The 22,097-nt window shown below is 47.2% G+C and overlaps 2 long non-coding RNA genes across 2 annotated transcripts; both read right to left on the bottom strand.

Moving 5' to 3' along the window:
- Positions 1-4,074: 4,074 nt before the first annotated feature.
- On the bottom strand, positions 4,075-11,866 carry LOC138930203 (uncharacterized). Its single transcript, XR_011446117.1, has 3 exons — positions 11,028-11,866; positions 5,024-5,192; positions 4,075-4,433 (listed from the first exon to the last, which is right to left on the bottom strand). It is a non-coding gene; the product is annotated as an uncharacterized lncRNA (long non-coding RNA).
- A 66-nt stretch (positions 11,867-11,932) lies between these two features.
- LOC138930201 (uncharacterized) lies at positions 11,933-20,358 on the bottom strand. Its single transcript, XR_011446115.1, has 2 exons — positions 19,983-20,358; positions 11,933-13,120 (listed from the first exon to the last, which is right to left on the bottom strand). It is a non-coding gene; the product is annotated as an uncharacterized lncRNA (long non-coding RNA).
- Between the last annotated feature and the right edge of the window lie 1,739 nt (positions 20,359-22,097).

Raw genomic sequence — 22,097 nt, 5'->3', positions numbered from 1 at the left:
ACCGGGAACCACATACCAGAGGCTGTGTGTGAGCTTAGTTCTGATGGCCCACACGGATGCCACCACAAGCAGGACAGCCCTGTGAAAAGGCAGCAGATGGAAAGAATCGGCCCCATCTCTGAAGGAACCCCCCTTCCCCAGTCACAGGGAAATAAGAGCCTTGGGGATGGTCTCAGAGCTGCCCCTTTCCCCATGGAGCCTGCTGGAAATAGCAGTTCAGGCCCATCTCTCTATGCAGGGACAGACATGGAGCACACCACGGTGGCTGTGAGGGGACCTGACCTGCTCCTCATTCTCGTACCCAGCTGGCAAGCCAGTCCCTGTGCCCGGGGCTTTCCATGTGCAGCTCCCCTGCCTCCCCGAAGCCCCCCCTTCTTCTCTTTCCCCGGAGAGGTCTCACCACGCTTGAGCTTCATTCAGTTCAGTTCAGTCACTCAGTCGTGTCCGACTCTTTGCAACCGCACGGACTGCAGCACGCCAGGCTTCCCTGTCCATCACCAACTCCCGGAGCTTGCTCAAACACATGTCCATTGAGTTGGTGATGCCATCCAACCATCTCATCCTCTGTCGCCCTTCCAGAAAACACGACAGCTGAGAGTGGCCGCACGTACTGGTCAGCCACTCTCCTAAAACTCGATGACAAATTGATGTGTAGGCACTGTCTGGGCACTCTTTGAGGGAGAGAGTCCTAGTTTTCATGTATCACCCAGAAAAAAACCCGGTGATTTGGGTTTTTTTTATGAGTAAATGCTTTTTAGTATAGGTGTGTCCGGCTAGACTTTTCAGTAGGAAATCCTGTTTTGGCTAACTTTTTTTTTAATTAAATTTTACTGGAGTCTGTAATAGTTGTTTTACAACGTTGCGTCAGTTTCTGCTCTGCAGCAAAGTGACTCAGCTATATGTATCCATGTATCCCCTCTGTTTTGGATTCCCTTGCCATTTAGGTCACCACAGAGCATTTAGTAGGGTTCCCTGAGCTTTAAAAGTGTATCATAAAAGCTTTCATGGCTTGGAAGAAATAAGCATCGGAGAGCAAAGTGGAGAAGGTGGGGGCTGGGAGAGAGAGATGGGGAGAGCTCACTTCCTGCGAGAGGTTTTTGTCAACACCCCATACAAAATCTAAATCCCCTGTTACATTCTCTCTGCATCGGACATTTTTCCTCCAGAGCATTTATCTCAATTTGTAATTATGCATTTACTTATAAGGCGATTTGTTTTCCAGCTGAAGTTAGGAACTGTGCCTGTTTTGTTTTCCAGAGTCCAGCCATTGCCCAGCACAGCTTAGGCCCTCAATAAATACGCATAAAATGAACTCATGAATTCTCCAAGGGAACGGGTACAAAAACAAAGTTATAAGAACTTGCAGGAGAATGAGACCAGCTGCCACGTACCCGCAAACCAATTCAAATTATTGGTTGGGATTCGCCCCAAAACAGAAGATCTGAGAGAAGGCTGATACTACCCTGGAGCTCCAAAGATGTACCCGAATGCCTCCTGCCCCTCACCCCAGCTACAATACACTGTAGAATGAATTTTCCCGAGACTCAGTAACATTAAAAAAAATAATAATAATTATGCTCACAGATACTGCAGGTCAGGAATTCAGACAGCGGGGACAACTTGTCTCTTCTCCGCAATGTCTGGACCTCAACTGGAAGGCTCGGAGACTGCAGAGGTGGGGCGCTGAGGGATGATGTGGGTTATCAGTTGGGGTGTCAATTTCTCTCCCCGTGAGCCTCCCCGTGCAGCCTCTCACTTGGGCTGGTTTGGACTTGCTTCACAGCTTGGCCGCTGGGTTGGAAGAGAAGCATCCCAGGTGGGAAGCTGTATCACCTTTCATGACCCAGCCCCAGCAGTCAGTGAGCATCACCTGTGACTCCTTCCATTTATGGAGTTAATTATAAAGTTCCACCCAGGATGGAGGAGGGGGACTCAGACTCCACCTGTTTATGGGAGGGGTGCCATGGTTCTAGAAAAAAGGCAGGACCAGAAATATTGTTGTGGGCATTTTGGGGGGAAATAAAATCTGCCACACGCCTGACAGCAATGTGCCAGTCCCCAGTCTCATGCCTCACTCTCCTCCCTACTCCTCACCTTCCTCGGCTTGGCTTTGCCTGTGTGATTCCTGGAGTCTGTGGAAGGCACTGGAAGGATACTGCAGGACAGGAGGAAGGGACAATTCAGGGTATGGCTGCTCCTTGCTCTCTGCTTCAGGAGCTGGAGTTCCTCTGTGGCTGCAGATCCCAGAGGGTAGAACCACCGCAGCTCCAGTGTCTGCCCCGTGAGCCCACTTCGGGGCCCCATTGGTCCAAGGCTTCCTGCATCCTTCCAGCTTCAGGGCCAACAGATGCTTCCTGCACACGCTTATCTCAGCATTGCCCCTCCTTCTCCATTTTCCATCACATGTGTAGACAATTTGATGCATTAAGTTCCAACTGCTCCAAACACCTAGAATAGTTCCTGTATCCTTGATTGGACTTTGACCAACATAACTAGCAAGGGCCAGAGAGAGCTTGCAGGAATGCAGGCGAGGTCATGCTCTCCCGTCACTCCCTTTGATTCGGAATGGTCTGTCTTTCTCCTGAATTCTAAAACAGCAAAATTAAGAGTCTTTGGGAACCCTGTGTTCATAGACAGAATTTTCATTTTGCTTTTCAGACATTTAGAGTAGTTGTCTGACTTTGATATTAATAGGTCTTCACTGGGCTGTTGTTTTTTATTTTTTTCCAGCCATACAGCCCAGTTTGTGGAATCTTAGTTCCATGACCAGGGACCGAACCCTAGTGCTGGCCGTGTAAGTGCAAAGTCCTAACCACTGGACCACTCTTCATCTTCCCAGCTCTTCACTTTCTCGAGCGTACTTTGGACCCACAGAACCCTCATTCACAAGCCCAGGGACCAGAGAGCCAAAAATGTTGACTGTAGTGCATGTGGTAGCTCACCTCCACAGAGCCCCACCTCCCATTACTCACCTCCCATTACTCACATCCCTGTATATTCCTTCCTTGATCAATAGGATCCTGTAGGCAAAGACAGTGTGATTTCCGAGGCTAGGTCAAAAATACAGTGGCTTGGGCTCCCCCGGTGGCTCAGTGGTAAAGAGTCCGCCGGCCAATGCAGGAGGCTCGAGTTCGATCCCTGCTCCGGGAAGATCCCACATGCCTCGGAGCAACTAAGCCTGTGTGCCTCAACTACTGGGCCTGTGCTCTAGGGCCTGGGAGCCGCAACGAGAAGCCAAGCATTGCAACTAGAGAGTAGCCCTCACTCACCACAACTAGAGAAAGGCCCACGCAGCAGTGAAGACGCAGCACTGGCAAAAATAAATATTGAAAAAACTACTGTGCCCTGCACCCTGCTCTCTGTTGATCAACCAACCTATCTGGGGCAAGCCAGCTACCATGTTGTGAGGATACTTTATAGAGAGTCCTACGGAGATGTCCATACAGTGAGGAACTGAGGCCTCCTGCCAATATCCATAAAAGTGGGCCATCTTGGAAGTGGGCCCCTCAGCCCCAGTCAAGCCTTCAGTTGACTGTGGCCCCAGCCAACATCTTGACTACAACCTCATGAGAATCTTGAGCCAGACCATGGAGCCAAGCTGCTCCTAAATTCTGGACCCACAGAGATGGTGAGGTAACTAAGATCTGCTGTTGGTTTAAGCCACTAAGTTTTGGTATAATTTGTTATACAGCAATAGATAACTAATATAGCACAGTAACCTACTCCAAGAGCAGCTCTGAGGATAGAAACCCTGCTGTTGACCCCTGGGAGGTGGGCATCTCCACATCCAAAAATATCTTCCAGGTGGATAAGGAGGGATACACTAAAAACCTAAGAAAGAACTAGAAGAAAACAGAAACTAATATTTTACATGATTGGGGTAAGAAAACATTTCCTAGACAAGCCATGAGATCCAGAAGTCATGGAGAAGATGGACAGATTTGACGATGTAGAAGTAAAACCTTGCATATGAAAAGAAGACATCATGAACACTGTCTGAGATAAATAACACACTGGGAGAAAAAATGTGGAGAAGGCGGCGAAGGCAAAGACCACAATGCCATATGGAAAGGGTAGTATGAAGAGCAGGTTTTATTGGGAAATTTTTCAAGTAAATGCTCAGCAAGATGAGGTACACGGACCCTGTGTTCTCGTCAGTCCACTCTGGGTGCTGCCTTTTAATTGTGCTTGAAGAGGTTTTACAAACAGAGAACAGTCAAGACTTGGAGGTATGCATGGGAGGAAGGGGAGCCCTCAGCCCAAAGCAAACTTGGGTTCAGTCACAGCTGAGGGAAGGGCAGAGATCCTCAGCCTGAGCAAGCAACAACAGGATTCCAGGAGTCATCACTGAACCATTCTGCTTGTAACTCCACAAAATGTTTGCAACATACATAACCGGCAAAATGGTACTATCTCAGATAAGCAAAGAGTTTCTACAAATTAGAAAAAAAAATAGTCCAATTAAAACAAGCAAAGTATAGGAACACAAATCACAGATGAAGAAGTACATAAGACCCGAAAATATATGAAAAGATGTTCAATTTCACCCAGTGATGAGTAATATACAAAATTAAATCCAAAATGAAATACATTTTTTAACTGTTCCCCTGGCAAAAAAAAAAAAAAGGAAACAACTGACAGTAGCTCAAGTTGGTGGGAGGGTAAATTGGTTCAGTATTTTTTGTAAAGCAATTTGGCAGTATCTTTCACAACTGTAAGTGTATAAATCCTCTTTGCTCAATATCCCCTACAGAAATCAATCTTAAGGAAACACGAAAACTGAAAGAGACATGAATTCATTCATTCCGAAAATATTTATTGCATGCTATTCCATGTACTGGGGGCTGTTCCAGGTGTTGGCACCATTCCAGGTGCTAGGGGATGGAGCAGTGAAAAAGCAAGTTTCTGCTCACTTTCTAATGGAGGACACAATTAAAAACCGGTGGGCAATTAAAAATAAATCGATTTTTTAAAAACTAAGAAACAAAAAACGTATGGGCAAATGAGGTACCATTACACTCACCAGGGATGCTACAAGTAAGAAGGCTGACAATGTTGAGTGCTGATAAGAATACGGAGCAACCAGAACTCTCATACTTTGCTGCTGGGCATGTAAAATAATTTATCAATTTCTTATAAAGTGAAATATACCCTTGTCATATAAACCTGTATTAGCACTCTTAAGTATTCACCTAGAAGAAAGGAAAGCATATGATCACAAATCCTTGCAGATGAACATTCATAGCACTTTTATTTATGACTGACCCAAATGTCCATCAATAGAATAGACAGATGGTGATAGATCCACACAAAGATAGACTACTCAGCAATAAAAAGGAATTAACTACAGGTACACGCAACATAGATGAACCTCTAAAACACACTGAACAGAATATTATGTAGTCACATAAGTACAAGTCATATAAGAGGGCATCCTATATGATTACATTTATATGAAACACCAGAAAAGACAAAAATTGATCTCTATGGGCAAAGCAAATCAGTGCTTGGCTGCGGGGTGGGAGGAGGGGATTGACTGCAAAGGGGGCACGAGGAAACTCTGGGGTGATGAAAATGTTCTAGACTTTGATTATGGGACTTCCCTGGTGGCTCAGATGGTAAAGCGTCTGCCTACAATGTGGGAGACCCAGGTTCGATCCCTGGGTCGGGAAGATCCCCTGGAGAAGGAAATGGCAACCTACTCCAGTACTCTTGCCTGGAGAATCCCATGGACAGAGGTGCTTGCAGGCTACAGTCCATGGGGTCGCCAAGAGTCGGACATGACTGAGCGACTTCACTTTGATTGTGGTAGTGGTTACACGGGTGGTGGTCACATAGGCTATGTTTGTCAAAGCTCATCAATCTGTATACTTAAAATGGGTGTATTTTATTATGTGTAAATTATCACTAAAGTTGATGAAAAGAAAATGTGTGGGTGGACTCTTGCTATCTAATGCACAATCCCACCCCAAGACCTTCTGGAGGCAAGTGCATGGGTTCTATCTCGTGGCCTGCAAATCAGGCACCAAGCACCATGCTAGACTGTGTGAGAGACACTGAACCCCACAGTCACACAGAGGAGGACACAAGGGGACACCTGGCAGGAAGTGCTCGCTCTCTCTCGCTCAGGAAATATAAGACAGTGTTTTGATCAGAAGTAGCAGATGTGAACTGAAATAGTACTGCTCTAGGATGTCAGGGACTCACTGCCAAAAGCTGAATCCATCCCATTCTATCAGTCAAAGCAGGCACAGGACCCACCTGGGTTCAAAGCGGTAGAGAAACAGACCTCTCTACCCGATGGAGGTGTGGTGGGTCACATTGCAGAAAAACATGTGGGATATTGTGGTAGGCATCTTTTAAAAGTGCAACCCATCCCAACTATATATATATAGTGAGATCTCATTTTTCTCTGCTCTTTAGTGGAGTTTTAAATTGGGCTTCAACAATATTGACAAAGGGCAAAGGTTTGAGAAAGGCAGGATTATTGGTAGTCACCCAGTGGCATACAGAGCTTTACTAAATATACATTAGCAATATTAGGTGTTACAGAAGTTAGTGTCTCCAAATAACTGATTACTTTTCCTTCTACAGCCCCTGGAGTGTTTAGTAGTGTCTCTCTTACTCCAGGATTCCCCTCTGCTATTAGCCCTCACCCCTCCCTTTGGGTCAACCTAATCTGAAAGGCATTTCTCTGGGCCACACCTGACTCTACAGACTCAGTTCAGCTCAGTCGCTCAGTCGTGTCTGACTCTTTGCGACCCCATGAATTGCAGCACGCCAGGCCTCCCTGTCCATCACCAACTCTCAGAGTCTACTCAAACCCATGTCCATCAAGTCGGTGATGACATCCAGCCATCTCATCCTCTGTCATCCCCTTCTCCTCCTGCCCCCAATTCCTCCCAGCATCAGAGTCTTTTCCAATGAGTCAACTCTTTGCATGAGGTGGCCAAAGTATTGGAGTTTCAGCTTCAACATCAGTCCTTCCAATGAACACCCAGGACTGATCTCCTTTAGGATGGACTGGTTGGATCTCCTTGCAGTGCAAGGGACTCTTCAAGAGTCTTCTCCAACACCACAGTTCAAAAGCATCAATTCTTCAGTGCTCAGCTTTCTTCACAGTCCAACTCTCACATCTATGCATGACCACTGGAAAAACCATAGCCTTGACTAGACAGACCTTTGTTGGCAAAGTAATGTCTCTGCTTTTTAATATGCTACCTAGGTTGGTCATAACTTTCCTTCCAAGGAGTAAGTGTCTTATAATTTCATGGCTGCAATCACCAACTGCAGTGATTCTGGAGCCTCCCAAAAATAAAGTCTGACACTGTTTCCACTGTTTCACCATCTATTTCCCATGGAGTGATGGGACCAGATGCCATGATCTTCATTTTCTGAATGTTGAGCTTTAAGACAACTTTTTCACTCTCCTCTTTCACTTTCATCAAGAGGCTTTTTAGTTCCTCTTCACTTTCTGCCATAAGGGTGGTGTCATCTGCATATCTGAGGTTATTGATATTTTTCCTGGCAGTTTTGATTCCAGCTTGTGTTTCTTCCAGTCCAGCGTTTCTTCACAGAAGTTAAATAAGCAGGGTGACAATATACAGCCTTGGCGTACTCCATTTTCTATTTGGAACCAGTCTGTTGTTCCATGTCCAGTTCTAACTGTTGCTTCCTGACCTGCATACAGATTTCTCAAAAGGCAGGTCAGGTGGTCTGGTATTCCCATCTCTTTCAGAATTTTCCACAGTTTCTTGTGATCCACACAGTCAAAGGCTTTGGCATAGCCAATAAAGCAGAAATAGATGTTTTTCTGGAACTTGCTTGCTTTTTCCATGATCCAGTGGATGTTGACAATTTGATCTTTGGTTCCTCTGCCTTTTCTAAAACCAGCTTGAACACCAGGAAGTCCACAGTTCACATATTGCTGAAGCCTGATATGGAGAATTTTGGGCATTACTTTACTAGCGTGTGAGATGAGTGCAATTGTGTGGTAGTTTGAGCATTCTTTGGCATTGCCTTTCTTTGGGATTAGAATGAAAACTGACCTTTTCCAGTCCTGTGGCCACTGCTGAGTTTTCCAAATTTGCTGGCATATTGAGTGCAGCACTTTCACAGCATCATCTTTCAGGATTTGAAATAGTTCAACTGGAATTCCATCACCTCCACTAGCTTTGTTTGTAGGGATGTTTTCTAAGGCCCGCTTGACTTCACATTCCAGGATGTCTGGCTCTAGGTGAGTGATCACACCATCATGATTATCTGGGTCATGAAGATCTTTTTTTATACTGTTCTTCTGTGTATTCTTGCCACCTCTTCTTAATATCTTCTACTTCTGTTATCTATTCCATTTCTGTCCTTTATTGAGCCCATCTTTGCATGAAGTGTTCCCTTGATATCTCTAATTTTCTTGAAGAGATCTCTAGTCTTTCCCATTCTGTTCTTTCCCCGCCCCACCCCCCTTCTGTTCTTTTCTTCTATTTCTTTGCATTGATCGCTGAGGAAGGCTTTCCTATCTCTCCTTGCTATTCTTTGGAACTCTGCATTCAGATGCTTATAGCTTTCCTTTTCTCCTTTGCTTTTGGCTTCGCTTCTTTTCACAGCTATTTGCAAGGCCTCCCCAGACAGCCATTTTGCTTTCTTGAATTTCTTTTTCTTGGGGATGGTCTAGCTCCCTGTCTCCTGTACAATGTTATGAACCTCCGTCCATAGTTCATCAGGCACTCTATCTATCAAATCTAGTCCCTTAAATCTATTTCTCACTTCCACTGTATAGTCATAAGGGATCTGATTTAGGTCATACCTGAATGGTCTAGTGGTTTTCCCTACTTTCTTCAATTTAAGTCTGAATTTGGCAATAAGGAGTTCATGATCTGAGCCACAGTCAGCTTCCAGTCTTGTTTTTGCTGACTATATAGAGCTTCTCCATCTTTGGCTGCAGAGAATATAATCAATCTGATTTTGGTGTTGACCATCTGGTGATGTCCATGTGTAGAGTCTTCTCTTGTGTTGTTGGAAGAGGGTGTTTGCTATAACTAATGCGTTCTCTTGGCAAAACTCTATTAGCCTTTGCCCTGCTTCATTCTGTACTCCAAGGGCAAATTTGCCTGTTACTCCAGGTGTTTCTTGACTTCTTACTTTTGCATTCCAGTCCCCTATAATGAAAAGGACATCTTTTTTGGGGGTTAGTTCTAGAAGGTCTTGTAGGTCTTCATAGAACCATTCAGCTTCAGCTTCTTCAGCGTTCTTGGTCAGGGCATAGACTTGGATTACCATGATATTGAATGGTTTGCCTTGGAAATGAACAGAGATCATTCTGTCGTTTTTGAGATTGCATCCAAGTACTGCATTTTGGACTGTTGTTGATTATGATGGCTACTCCATTTCTTCTAAGGGATTCCTGCCCACAGTAGTAGATATAATGGTCATCTGAGTTAAATCCACCCATTCCAGTCCATTTTAGTTCGCTGATTCCTAGAATGTCCACCTTCACTCTACAGACTCACCTCCCAGAAATTCAATCTCTGTTCAAGTCCCTCCAGGCATTTACAATATCTTGTAGAGCTATGCTGCAATGCCTCACTGCACCAACAGGTGGCAGCCTAACACTTGACTCCGCCTTGTATTCTAAGGAAAGGGGATATGGAATAGGGTTGGGGAGAAAGGCAGCAAAGGAAATATCTAACATTACTATGTCACAGCCTGAAATTTCCAAGTTTGAAATTTTAATTGTTCTAAGATACCCATTCAATCTATGACAGCTGTACTAAATGTACCAGAGGGAGCCTTGATAATATAAGATTTCATTCAATACCCCGACTCATTTTGGAACCAGTGAACAAACCATAATGGATAAGCCACTCTGCCAAGGGTACTCTATTAGACTCTTAAAGTGGGTCATGAAAGGAAGAAATCCAGTTCCTACTTTCAAGGCACCTACATAGTAACTTTCAAGGCAGCGCCAAGACTGTCTAATCAACTTGAAACCGGCAACTGAGGGCTAGGTGTGGGCCAGTAGGAGCCCATGATTGCCCTAGCAGAGGGGAAGGGGAGAGGGGTCAACGTGGAAGGCGTAGAGTGGGAGGGCCAAAAGGAAACCCGGATGTTAATGTGCATAGGATACAGTTGGACAAAATGTCAGAGGAAAATAGAGAAAAAAAGAACAGTAAAAAGAATGTTGCAGGAACAGACAGACTTGACTCGAATGGAGGGTACAGACCCTAATCTCAAATTATAAGATGTTAGTGCCAACAGGAACCCCAGAGACCATCCAGCCCTGATTAGCTAGGAGGGCCACCATGGGTGAGCAGCGTGCCTGGACTGGAACGTGGCACCCTGACTTCCACGTGAGGTCTCACCAAGTGTTGAGTAAGGATGATGTAACACAGGCAGAGAAACAGCTATTAGTCAGAATTTCCAAGAGGCAGTAACCTCTCCTCTTTTTCACCGAGTCCAGCTCAGTTTGGCAACTCCCCAAGTGACCCTGGGGAGGTTGCTTGTCCTCTGAGCCTGATTTCCTTCTCTTATCAAATGCTTCTTGGATGCTTCGTGCTCTTCCTGATGCTTTCTTTACATGTTAATTCATTTCGTCCTTGCTACAATCTTCTGAGGTAGTATGATGATCACCATCCCCATTGGACAGATGAGGAAACTGAGGTAGAGGTTAGTAAACTCATCCAAGGCCACACAGTGAGGAAGTGGTGGAGAATTAGTTCAACCCAGGGCTGTCTGGCTCTAATTCTGTGCTCTCAATTGCTAGGAAATCCTGCCCTTCAGTGGGCTGGGCTGGACCAAATAGATGCCCTCCAAGGTCCCTTCAAGGGCAGACACGGTAAACTTCTACCCACTTCCTTCCTCTAACTGCTCCAGAGCCCAGGCGATATTCAGTTGAAAATCCTCACCAAATGGCCATGTATTCTTCTGCTTTGGGGCCCATTTTACAACTCTAGACATCGTGGAAAAGGCCAGTGGGGATGATCAGAATCCTGAGACGAGAGACAAATGTGGAGGGGAATGGAAGGACTTGCCTTTTTCAACCCGTTCGTCTTTGTTGTTGTTTCTCTCTGTGGCTGTTCTTATGCACAGAGGGTCCACTTTTCCAAATGTGATTTTTAAACTGCAGCAGAGAGAAAGCCAAATAAACACAGAATGGTCGGCCAAAGGCCCGTACTTTCTATTCCCTGGTTACAAAGTAAAATTAGCTAGCTGGTGGCCAGGGCTGGGAGATTTATTTTGGTCTGAAGTCAACCCACAGATTAACAATATTGGCAAGAACTATACAGGAGGGGAAAATATTTTGGACAAGGCTGCATATGTGTGTGGATACATCATCCCCCTCTGTACAGCGGCCAAGGTTAAAGGGAAGGGGAGTCAGGAGCAGGCTGTGTGGTGTCCTTTCCGTGAATAGCCACTTTCTCTATCACAGCGCCAGCGCACGCTCTCTGAGGGCAGTCACACAGCACCTTGCAGGACAGAGGAAAGGTGGCCGGGAAAGCACACTCACCATCTTTCAGATGGGCTTGCTCTCCCTTTATTCCTCCTTTCCTTCCAAGACCCACATTCCATTCTGAGGATAATTCTCAGGCAAGAGCAATTTCCGGATTCTCAAGGACTCACCGAGGGTAGTGTCAGAAAAAATTATCCAAAATTGGAAATAGGCGAAAGAGATTATTGGGTGTTCCAGCTGCACTGTGCAGGGCTGGCACCTTTGATTGATTTCCTATTGACTGGGCCATTTTACAATCCCATAGCGGCAGAGGTTGGTTAACTTTCAGATTTTTGTCTGGTAGCGATGCAAATAATTTCTAACCTAGCTGTCTCACCCTAAGATTCTTCTATTAAGTTACCTAGAAATACCTAGCTACTCACATTCTCACTGTAACCAGATTTAACACCTTAGACATTTCCTCATTAAGGAATGAGTTAAATTAAATCTTTGACATGTGGTCATTTTATATTTGCATGCGAGTCAAGTGTTTTCACCTTTGGAAAATTCCACTTTAACACAGGAATGTGGGTATGTATTGACGGGACATTTTTTTCCTGGCCTCTTTGTCTTCAGAACTCAAGCTCCAGGGCCAAGACCTCATACTCCTCAGGGTGGAGTCCACACAGCCCTTCTACAGCAGGGAGCTTTCCCGGCCCCCTTCGTGGCTATCATGGCTATTGGCAGATGGGTCCCTGGCCCTGGCCTTGCTCATCTCCATCCTGGCCTAAAGCGTGCTGGTCCTTCAGGGAACAGTCAAGGGGTAGGAAAGTTATATAGGACCCACAGGAGTCACCAGACCTCTTCCTAGAAGACCTTGTGGACTTGGGCAAAGGAAGCCTTCAATTCTCAGACTCTGAGGAAGTGTTCTCATTCTCAGAATAAGAATAGTCATCTCTACATTGCAGACTTCACAAGGAGTTTCTAAAGTGCTTCTCAAACTTCAGTGTGCATATGACTCACCTGGGGTAATCTTAATATACAAATTCTGATTCAGCAGGGCTGGGGAGCATCTGAGGGGGTCCTAATAGGCCCTCAGGGGAGGTTGCTTCCGGTCCATGAGCCCTCTGAGTAGCAAGGCTCTGGGGTTGCTGAGAGAGCCTGCCCCTGGAAAACCCCAGGGCACAGCAAATATACCTGTGAGGAGTTAATGATTTATATACTTAGGGCGCCACTCCTGCAAAAGCACGGGTCTGAATCAACCCCAGGAACAGCCATCTCCTAAACCCATGCTGTGCCTGGGCCGTCACTCACCTGATCTCCCTTAATCCCATAACCAGCCCGGAAGTCATTCCAGTTTTGCTCAAGAGGAAACCGGGGTACACACCAGTCACCTAAGAGCGCTGGCTTTTGGAGCCGGGTTTGCCAAGCTCTAACCACATTACCGCACAGCTTCCTTCCTCCACCACAACTTCGCAGGCCTCGGCTCCTCGGCCACATCCCCAGGGGCCTTCGAAAGGGACAAGGGAGAACTTTCCTCCTTACCACGTGGCCCCCACTGCCCTCACATTCCCTAGATGATTCCTCCACCCTCTCCCCGTGCAGCTGTCAGAGGGAGGGCGCGACTTCTGATTCATTCCACAGTAGACAAATGCTCCTGGACAATCTACAGTGGGCAGAGCTTGCTTCTTCACCCTGGAGAGGAACAGGGAGAAATTCAAACAATGAAAAACAGATCTCTGCCTTCAAGGAGGTTAGAATCCAAAGGAGAAGCTACTACGTAGATACACTGCGATACACATTCAGATAGTCTCTGCCAGTCCTTTTGTCAGGGGAGCCCCTCTCTCCTCTGGATAGGGCCCCTGTTTATCAGCAGACCTTTTGGTCTGCAAAGATAATCCTGCTGAGTTTTTTATGGACTGGGTGGGGGTGGGTGGCGGCAGGGAGGACAAGGCAGGTGGCAGATGGGGGCGGGGGGAGGGGGCAATGTGAGCAGCAATTAGATTTCTGTTTCAGTTGACGGTGTGTGCTTCTGGGGACCCAGGGACTGGGTGCTCCTTTGCCAAATGTAAATATCAAACCAATAAATGCTAATGTAGCATGAAAAAGTGCTGATTTGGGAGAAAGTTCCAATCATTTAGAGAGCTTGTCGCAGAAAGCATTTAGGTGTTCTGGCTGCAAGGAAGCTGGGGAGGGAATTAAGGGGATAGAATTCGTAGCTCCCTTCTGGGTGGTGGTACTACCCCGGCCACCCACTCCAGGGAAAGGGAACCAACAAGGACGGACGCAGCAGGGTGTTGGGAGGGGACAGTAAATAAGAAAAGCCAGCAAAGGGGGTCAAGTTCCTAAACATCTGGCATCAGTAGAGGGAGATAGCAAAGAGCCCTGTTGGGCTGGTATACTGGATGACCCTGAGGGATGGGATGGGGAGGGAGGCGGGAGGGAGGGTCAGGATGGGGAACACATGTACACCCACGGCTGATTCATGTGAATGTATGGCAAAACCCACCACAATAGTGTAAAGTGATTCAGTTCAGTTCAGTCGCTCAGTTGTGTCCGACTCTTTGTGACCCCATGAATCACAGCACGCCAGGCCTCCCTGTCCATCACCAACTCCCAGAGTCCACCCAAACCCATGTCCACCGAGTTGGTGATGCCATCCAGCCATCTCATCCTCTGTCATCCCCTTCTCCTCCTGCCCCCAATCCCTCCCAGCATCAGGGTCTTTTCCAATGAGTCAGCTCTTCACATGAGGTGGCCAAAGTACTGGAGTTTCAGCTTCAATATCAGTCTCTCCAATGAAAACCCAGGACTGATCTCCTTTAGGATGGACTGGTTGGATCTCCTTGCAGTCCAAGGGACTCTCAAGAGTCTTCTCCAACACCACAGTTCAAAAGCATCAGTTCTTCAGCACTCAGCTTTCTTTATAGTCCAATTCTCACATCCATGAATGACCACTGGAGAAACCATAGCCTTGACTAGACTCACCTTTGTCGGCAAAGCAATGTCTCTGCTTTTTAATATGCTGTCTAGGTTGGTCATAACTTTCCTTCCAAGGAATAAGCGTCTTTTAATTTCATGGCTGCAATCACCATCTGCAGTGATTTGGGAGCCCCCCAAAATAAAGTCAGCTACTGTTTCCACTGTTTCCCCACCTATTTGCCATGAAGGGATGGGACTGGATGCCATGATCTTAGTTTTCTGAATGTTGAGCTTTAAGCCAACTTCTTCACTCTCCTCTTTCACTTTCATCAAGAGGCTCTTTAGTTCTTCTTCACTTTCTGCCATAAGGGTGGTTAGCCTCCAATTAAAATAAATTAAAAACAAAAAAACAAAGAGCCCTGTTATTGAGATTTCTGTGACCTTGACACCTGCCTTGATGGGTCTTTGCCCAAGGTCATGGTAATCTTCATGGATGTCTTGAAGGTGGCCCCAGCCACACCACCCCACCTTCAGGGACCCCTTTCTGATTGAGGGCTCTGATCTCTCTGTCCCACCCTACCATACACCCATACTTCTAGCAAGCCTGTCAGGATCTCCCCATCTCACAGAGGCCCTGGAGGAACCCTGTAAATCCTCATGAACTTGACTCAATACAAATGGCTGTCAAGGGAGCTCAGAAAAGAAAGTAGGGAAGTGTGTTGGAGAGAAGACTCTGCTGGGGTCCAGACCTGGCTCTGCCACCTCTTGACCTTAGAAAAGATATCATACCTCTCTGAGCCTAGAAGCCTCAGTTGCTCCACCTGTAGAATGGGAATAACCACTTCTGCCTCGACAATTAAATGAGATAGTGATATATGTGTGAGGGCTTGGGAGCTCGAACATCGAGCCGGCAGGTCGCAGGGGAGATTAGCAGCAGTGGGGCTCTGCAGCCAGACCCTTGTGAATGACGTCACACTCTGCCATGGCCCAGACTTGCTGGGTTCTCTTTCTGGTCCCAGGACACTAAGCAAACACCTTAAGCCTCCTTACAGCACTGCTGCTTCTGAACATCAAAGGGAAAGAACATTCAGAGGGAAAACCACTCAAGCACTGTCCCCACCTCCTCCTTTTTAACCCAACCTGGCCATCTAATCTGGTCAAGTTTACCTCTAAATATCTCTGGAACCTGCCTCTCGCTTTTCCTTACATTCTGTTCCCAGAGCTGCTGCCTTGGTTCAGATCCTCTTGACTTTTTTAATAACTTACTTTTAAAAATATTTATTTACCTATTTTTTTATTTTGGCTGTTCTAAGTCTTCCTTGCTACACGTGGGCTTCGCTAGTTGCAGCGAGCAGGGGCTTCGCTCCAGCTGCAGTACGTGGGATTCTCACTGCAGTGGCTTCTCTTGGTGCAGAGCTCGGGCTCTAGAGCATGCAGGCTTCAATAGCTGAGGTGCATGGGCTTAGCTGCCTGCAGCATGTGGGATCTTCCTGGACCAGGGATCGAACTCGAGTCCCCTGCATTGGCAGGTGGCTTTTTATCCACTATGCTACCAGGGAAGTCCTCCTCTTGACTTTTGTCCACAACCCTGCAGGCTCCTTGCTTCATTCTTCCCACCCCAGACCCCTGTTCTTCCTCGCGGCTGCCTCCGTTACCCTACTGCTCTGCTTTCACCCTGACTTCCAGCCTCCTCTGGCCCTGCCCTCACAGCCCAGCCCTCCTGCTCAGATGCCCCAGAACCGGCTTCTGTACTTCAGGGTCTCTGCATCTGCTACTTAAGCCAGACAGCAACTCTGACATTTTGGCGCAGCTGGAACCCCCAACCCCTTGGTTACTCTCAGTGGGATGTAAGCTCCTTCCCACGCACTTTCTTCTCTCTCTCAGGGCTTGCACAGCTCTCGGCCAAGTAGAACAGTTTTCTGGTTTCCATGAATGTAAACTCCCTTAGAATGCACTCAGAAGCCCAAGGTCAAGCTCTGGGAGGACAGTTTCCGGTAAGGAGGCATAGCTGGGCCCTGAGCTTTGGCGGCTGTCTCTCCTTCATTTTTCCTTTCCACAACCTTGGGATTCTCTCTGAGACCTTGAGCTCACTGTTGAGCTAGGCGGAGGCATGCAAAGACCTTGCAGAAAAATGTCAAGGGTCTAGGGAAGAATAGCTAAGGCAGTTCTCAGTCTTTCCAACTCTCCCAGCATGCTCTGAGCCAGGCCAAGCTCTGGAGATAGAGCAAAGGCCAAGGCAGACCCAGATTCTGCCCTCCTGGAGACACCTGCCCTAGGGGATGTCAGACAGCATGGCATGAGGACGCTCTGTGGAGGGCACGTGTGGAGAGAACTGAGACCCCTAGCCTGCGGCCAGAACCAGCTCGCCAGCCACGGGAGTGAACCACCTTGGAAGTGGATGCTGTGGCTCCAGCGGAGCCTTCAGACAACTGCAGCCTTGGCGGCCTCTGAGGGCATCCTTCAGAGAGATGCTGGGCCACAACTGCCCAGCCAAGCCTCAGATTTGATTTCTGCACCGGAGAAACCAAGAGAGTGGAAAAAATGACTTCTGTTGTTTTAAGCTACTAAGTTTTAGGGTGATTTGTTACCTCGATATCTATAACTAATACTGTGGCACAGATGATTGAACTCAGGTGGGATAATAATATATATCATTATAACCCACCAGGCTCCTCTGTCCATGGAATTCTCCAGGTAAGAATACTAGGGTGGGTAGCCATTCTGTCTGCAGGGGATCTTCCTGGCCCAGGGGTCCAACTTGGGTCTCCTGAATTGCAGGCGGATTCTTTACTGTCTAAGCCACCAGGGAAGCTGTCATTATAATAGCTCACATCTATGTGAATACCCACTATGTGCCAGGCATCCTACTGTGCACTGCATACCTTATCTAACCTGCTCCCCACAGTGATACCAGTGCAGGGCTTATTATTCCCAATTCAGAAATAAGCCACTTATCCAAGGCCACACAATATGTGGTGGGGCTATCTCTGGCCCCACAGTCTGGGACACTGTTCTAAGGACCTGTGTGGAGAATACCCTCTCCTGGGCTCATGTCTTCTTCCTCCTGTGACCCCACTCAGCTCAGACTTGGATCAGTGACCCATGATCAGGAAGAAACAAGCACAATGTAACAAAGATGCCTGTTGCGGGGGGGTGGAGGGCAGTGGGGGGGTTGGGGGGGTGGGGGGGTTAGGGGGGGTGGGGGGGTTGAGGGGGCGGGTACCCAGGCCCCACATTTCCCCAACCCCCATCCATCAAAGTCAAAAGCCTTGGGAAACTGATGTGCACAGCAGACTACATTTTCCAAGAATGGCTGTAACCATGTCACCTATCCCACGTGCTCTTCTACAATGTGACAGTGACTTTTCTCATTGAGAAACTGGGTCTGTGCCCCCTTCCCTTAAGTCTGGGCAGGCTGGTGACGGCTTCAATCAATACTTCCACTGGACATGGACGTGATGCCAGGTGACTCCCAAGGCTGAGTCCTAAAAGCCCACGCAGCTGCCACCTTATTTGCTAGTTAACAATCACACTTGGGAGCCCTGAGCCACCACCTAAGAAGTCCCATCATGCTGAGGCCACCATGCTGTGAGGAAGCCCAAGCTACATACAGAGGCCACCTGTGGGCACTCCGTCCACCATTCAAACCTTTGAGTCCCCCCCACCACACAAGCCCAGGCCCCAGATATGTCCATATGTCCCAGGCCTGCAGATGACTCCAGCCTCCAACTCTCACGGCTGGGCTTTGAGTCCTTCCTGCTGAGGCCTGACCTTGTGGAGAACAGACAAGCCATCCCCCACTGTACCCTCTCTGAATTCCTGAGCCTTAGAGTCCATGAGCATAATAAAATGCTTATTTGAAGTCACTAAGTTTTGGCGTTATCTGTTACATAGCGATGGTAACTGGTAAGGTTGGGTCAGCCAGTGGGTTGACCTTCCCCAACAGCTCCAGCCAGACCTGCTGCAGCTGTGTTTCTCCTCTGAAACCCAGGAAACTCGGCACCCTCTTATACCAGGGCCCCCTCCCCCCACTTACCACGGAGAACTGTAGCCACATCATTCCCTCCCCCTGTGAGTCTCACCCCAAATCTTAACTCCCTTGTATGTTCACCTCCTATGTTGAACAAGGCTGCCCGGTCTAACCAATAGGATATCTTAGAAATGATTAAGTGAGATTTCTGAGGTTAGGTCATAAAAGACACTGTGGGTTCTGTCTGGCTCTCTTTCAGATCACTTGCTCTAGGGGAAGAGAGCTTCCACACCGTGAGGATTCTCTAGTAGCCCCACAAGAGGGGCCTACACACCAACGAACTGAGCTCCCCTGCCAACAGCCAACCCCATTTCACCAGCCAACCAAAAAAGTAGCCTTGAAAGTGCGTCCTGCAGCCCTGGCAAATCTTTCAGATGGTCATTGGTGACCCCGGCCGACATCCTGGCTACCACCGCACGGGGACTGCCCAAGCCAGGGTCGCCCAGTTCAGCTGCTCCCAAATTCCTGATCTTCAGCGACTGTGAGATAACAACTGTTTATTGTTTTAAGTGACTACATTTAGGGGTAATTTGTTATTCTCTGTCTCTATGTTAAACAATTCTGGGACCAGGCATGCTTTCTGATCCCCATGTTTAAATCGTACTGAGAACAAGCATAAATAACAGCTCTCTGCTCTAAGAAATACTTGCTTCTGGAAGATAAGACTGAAACAACTAAAATAGCTTGTTATCAAGACCAACAGCTAGTTCATCAAGACTTACTACAAGACCTCTGCCTTGCTCTGCTCCCTGATCCAAAACTACTTTGTCATAAACTCTCCCCAGTTCCAGTCAGTTTTTTGCCTTGAAAGACCCAACTTCAAAATCGCCCAGTGATTTTGAATCAATACCCTTCCCCAATGTCCCTGCTGGGAGACATTACTAGCATTCAGTCATAGGGGTCCTTTTCCATACTGAAGTAGGTCTAATAAATTATGCTTTGCTTAATCAAAATTTTTCTGATGGTCTTTCTGGGGTAGTCAATACTGTACACCTCCCCTAAACTGGGGCATCCACTCTGGGTTCTATTTGGTCATCTGTCCCTGTGCTGTCCAATACAGCTGCCATTAGCCATATGTGACTATTTCAATAAAATGACGTGGATCACTTTGCTGGATACCTGAAATATTGTCATTCAACTGTACTTCCATTAAAAAATTCCCCCTAAAGTACATAAGATTGAAAATTCACTTCTTCAGTTGCACTAACCACATCTCGGCACAGATGGAGGATATTTTCTTTCTCACAGAAAGTTCTAGGGGAAAGCGGATCATTTGCTTGAGAGGATGGCTACCCCTGAGGAAGCTCACAGAAGCAGAGGAATTGAAGGGTGGCTGCAAACCAGAGGCAGGCCACAACCCAGAGCAGAACAGACTGCCAAACTCCTCACGGGCTTGACCAACGCCCGCATAGGCAACAGGCATGACTCCACCAGGCTCACCTCTCTGTGGGCTGCAGGAAATCACCAAGCTTTAGACCCTCAGGGCACATAGGCATGGATGTGCTGATTTCTAGGAGCATGTGATCCCCGCAGAGTGGCCTTGGCTGAAATGGAAGATAAACGATCCGATCCCTGATCCACACACAGCCTCCCTCATCAACTCACCGGCCTGTAGTGGGGCTCGCATTCTTGCTTCAGGTCTGACAGCAACCTGCCAGCCTGCAGAAACTCCCAGCCAAGCTTCCTGGATCCTTGTCAGCCCTTCAGGTCTGGGGACTGGGAAACAGGTTGAGAGGAAACCCTGGCGCGGCCCTCACAGGACAGAAATCGAGCAAAGGGGCACAGGAGAGATGCAGCGAAACCTGGGACTTCTTTTGCCTTTTCTTTCTGGGGCGTTGAGAATTGTTATTTCTTCCATGGTAACTCTCCCTTGGCTGGGGAATGTCATTTAAAATCATTCTGTCTTTAAAACCGTGGGATGAGGGAAAAGAAAAAAAGTCACCTCCAGCCAGGTTTTCACCATGCAAATCAAGGACATTTCAAAATGCTGGCAAGCTGCTCGGGGGACTTCAAAGATGTCCAGGTCCAATTACGCTTCATTTGGGGTGTGAATTGAGGAACTCTGGGGGAGGTGGCCCGAGCGCAACGTGTCAGGGTCGATACTGTGGTAATGAACCTAGGCCTTTGTTCCTGGGAGCCCAGCTGCTGACAAGTGGGCTGTTTCCTGAAGGCGGAGAAGCGCTGTGTCCCCGACCAGGTGCAGGAAGCAGGCTGGAGATGTAGCTGCAGTTCAAAAAAAAAAAAAATCATTTTAGGGTGGCTTCTATTTTTCTTCATTTGTAAAAATCAAAGGTTTACAACAATATAATATCGTACATCAATTATACTTTAATTAAAACAAAGTTTATGTAATTAAAAAATTAAAAGGGGGCATCAACATCAAAATCTTGTTATGTCCTAGAATTAACCACACTAAGGGTCTCCTGCAATTTGATCGAGTTGGAGTCTGGGCAAGGATTCTAACTTACAGACATACCACCTCCATTTCTGTGGCTGGGTTTGTTTGAATGGGCACTTGGTAAAGTCCAGTCGGGGAGGATTCATCATTAAATGGTAAAACAAACAAACAAAACATTTTGGGGGGAATAAGTTTGGTTTTGCTTCCTAGTTAGAATGAAACTGACTGGCTGTTACTCGTTTGGGAAACTCAGCCCTCTGTAGGCAAGCTTGATGGCTTAAGGGCATTCAAAAATGATCCATTGGTGTTCTAGCCCAAAAGTCTTCTCAAAATGACAAGGCGTATTCAGAAATCTCAGCCAAGACTGCTGGGTAGATTCCTAGCAGGACACGTGAGAGCAATAAATCTGCTTCAAGTGGGAGAAAGAAGATCAAAAGCTGGTCTCTCCCACTCTCTAGGATGCTTATGCAATTCATTATTTCATGTCCTTGGTTCTTTTTTCAAATGCAGATATCCTGAGAAAGGTAACACACCCAGTAACTAACACCTTAGTGCAAATGCATGCATCAGAAACATTTGGAATGGCAGAGGAATCTCGGTGAGGCTGCCTGTGAAGAGGGAATAAAAAGTACAGATGCTGAAGTCACACCCTGCAGAGTCCGTTTCCTAGGGTGGAGGCCTAACACCAATATTATTTTTTAAAGCTCCCCAGATGATGTCAATACACGACCTAGTTGGGAACCCAAGTTGAGAACCTCCTGGGACAGAGCATGGAGGAGTGAGGACAGGGAGGGAGGCAGTGGAAGAGACAAAAGAAAAAACTAGAGATCTTCTCATGAAAGACCTGTTTGAAGTCCTGGCACCCAACTTGCTGGCTGCACGATTTAGCCCCTCTGATCTTCATCTTCTTCATCTGTTAAATGAGAATAATTTTCTTCACAAAACAGTGGCTTTCAAACTTGAAAGGGCATCAGAATCACCTGGAAAGTGAAAGTCACTCAGTCATGCCCAACTCTGTGACCCCATGAACTGTATGTAGCCCGCCAGGCTCCTCTGTCCACGGGGTTTTCCAGATAGGAATACTGGAGTGGGTTGTCATTCCCTTCTCCAGGGGATCTTCCCAACCCAGGGATCGAACCCAGGTCTCCCTCGTTGCACGAAGATTCTTTACCGTCTGAGCCACCAGGAAGCCCACCTGGAGGACTAGTCTAAATACAGATTCCCAGGCCCCACCCTCACTCCCAAATCCTGACTCAGTCGGTCTGGGGCGAGCCCCCCCAAATTTGCAATCCTAACAAGTTCCCAGGTGATCCTGATACTGC

The sequence above is a fragment of the Ovis canadensis genome, chromosome X, assembly GCF_042477335.2.
Source record: "Ovis canadensis isolate MfBH-ARS-UI-01 breed Bighorn chromosome X, ARS-UI_OviCan_v2, whole genome shotgun sequence".
NCBI classification, from domain to species: Eukaryota; Metazoa; Chordata; class Mammalia; order Artiodactyla; family Bovidae; genus Ovis; species Ovis canadensis.
The sequence above is the reverse complement of the archived record's forward strand: the minus strand, read 5'-3'. Positions and strand labels throughout refer to the sequence as shown.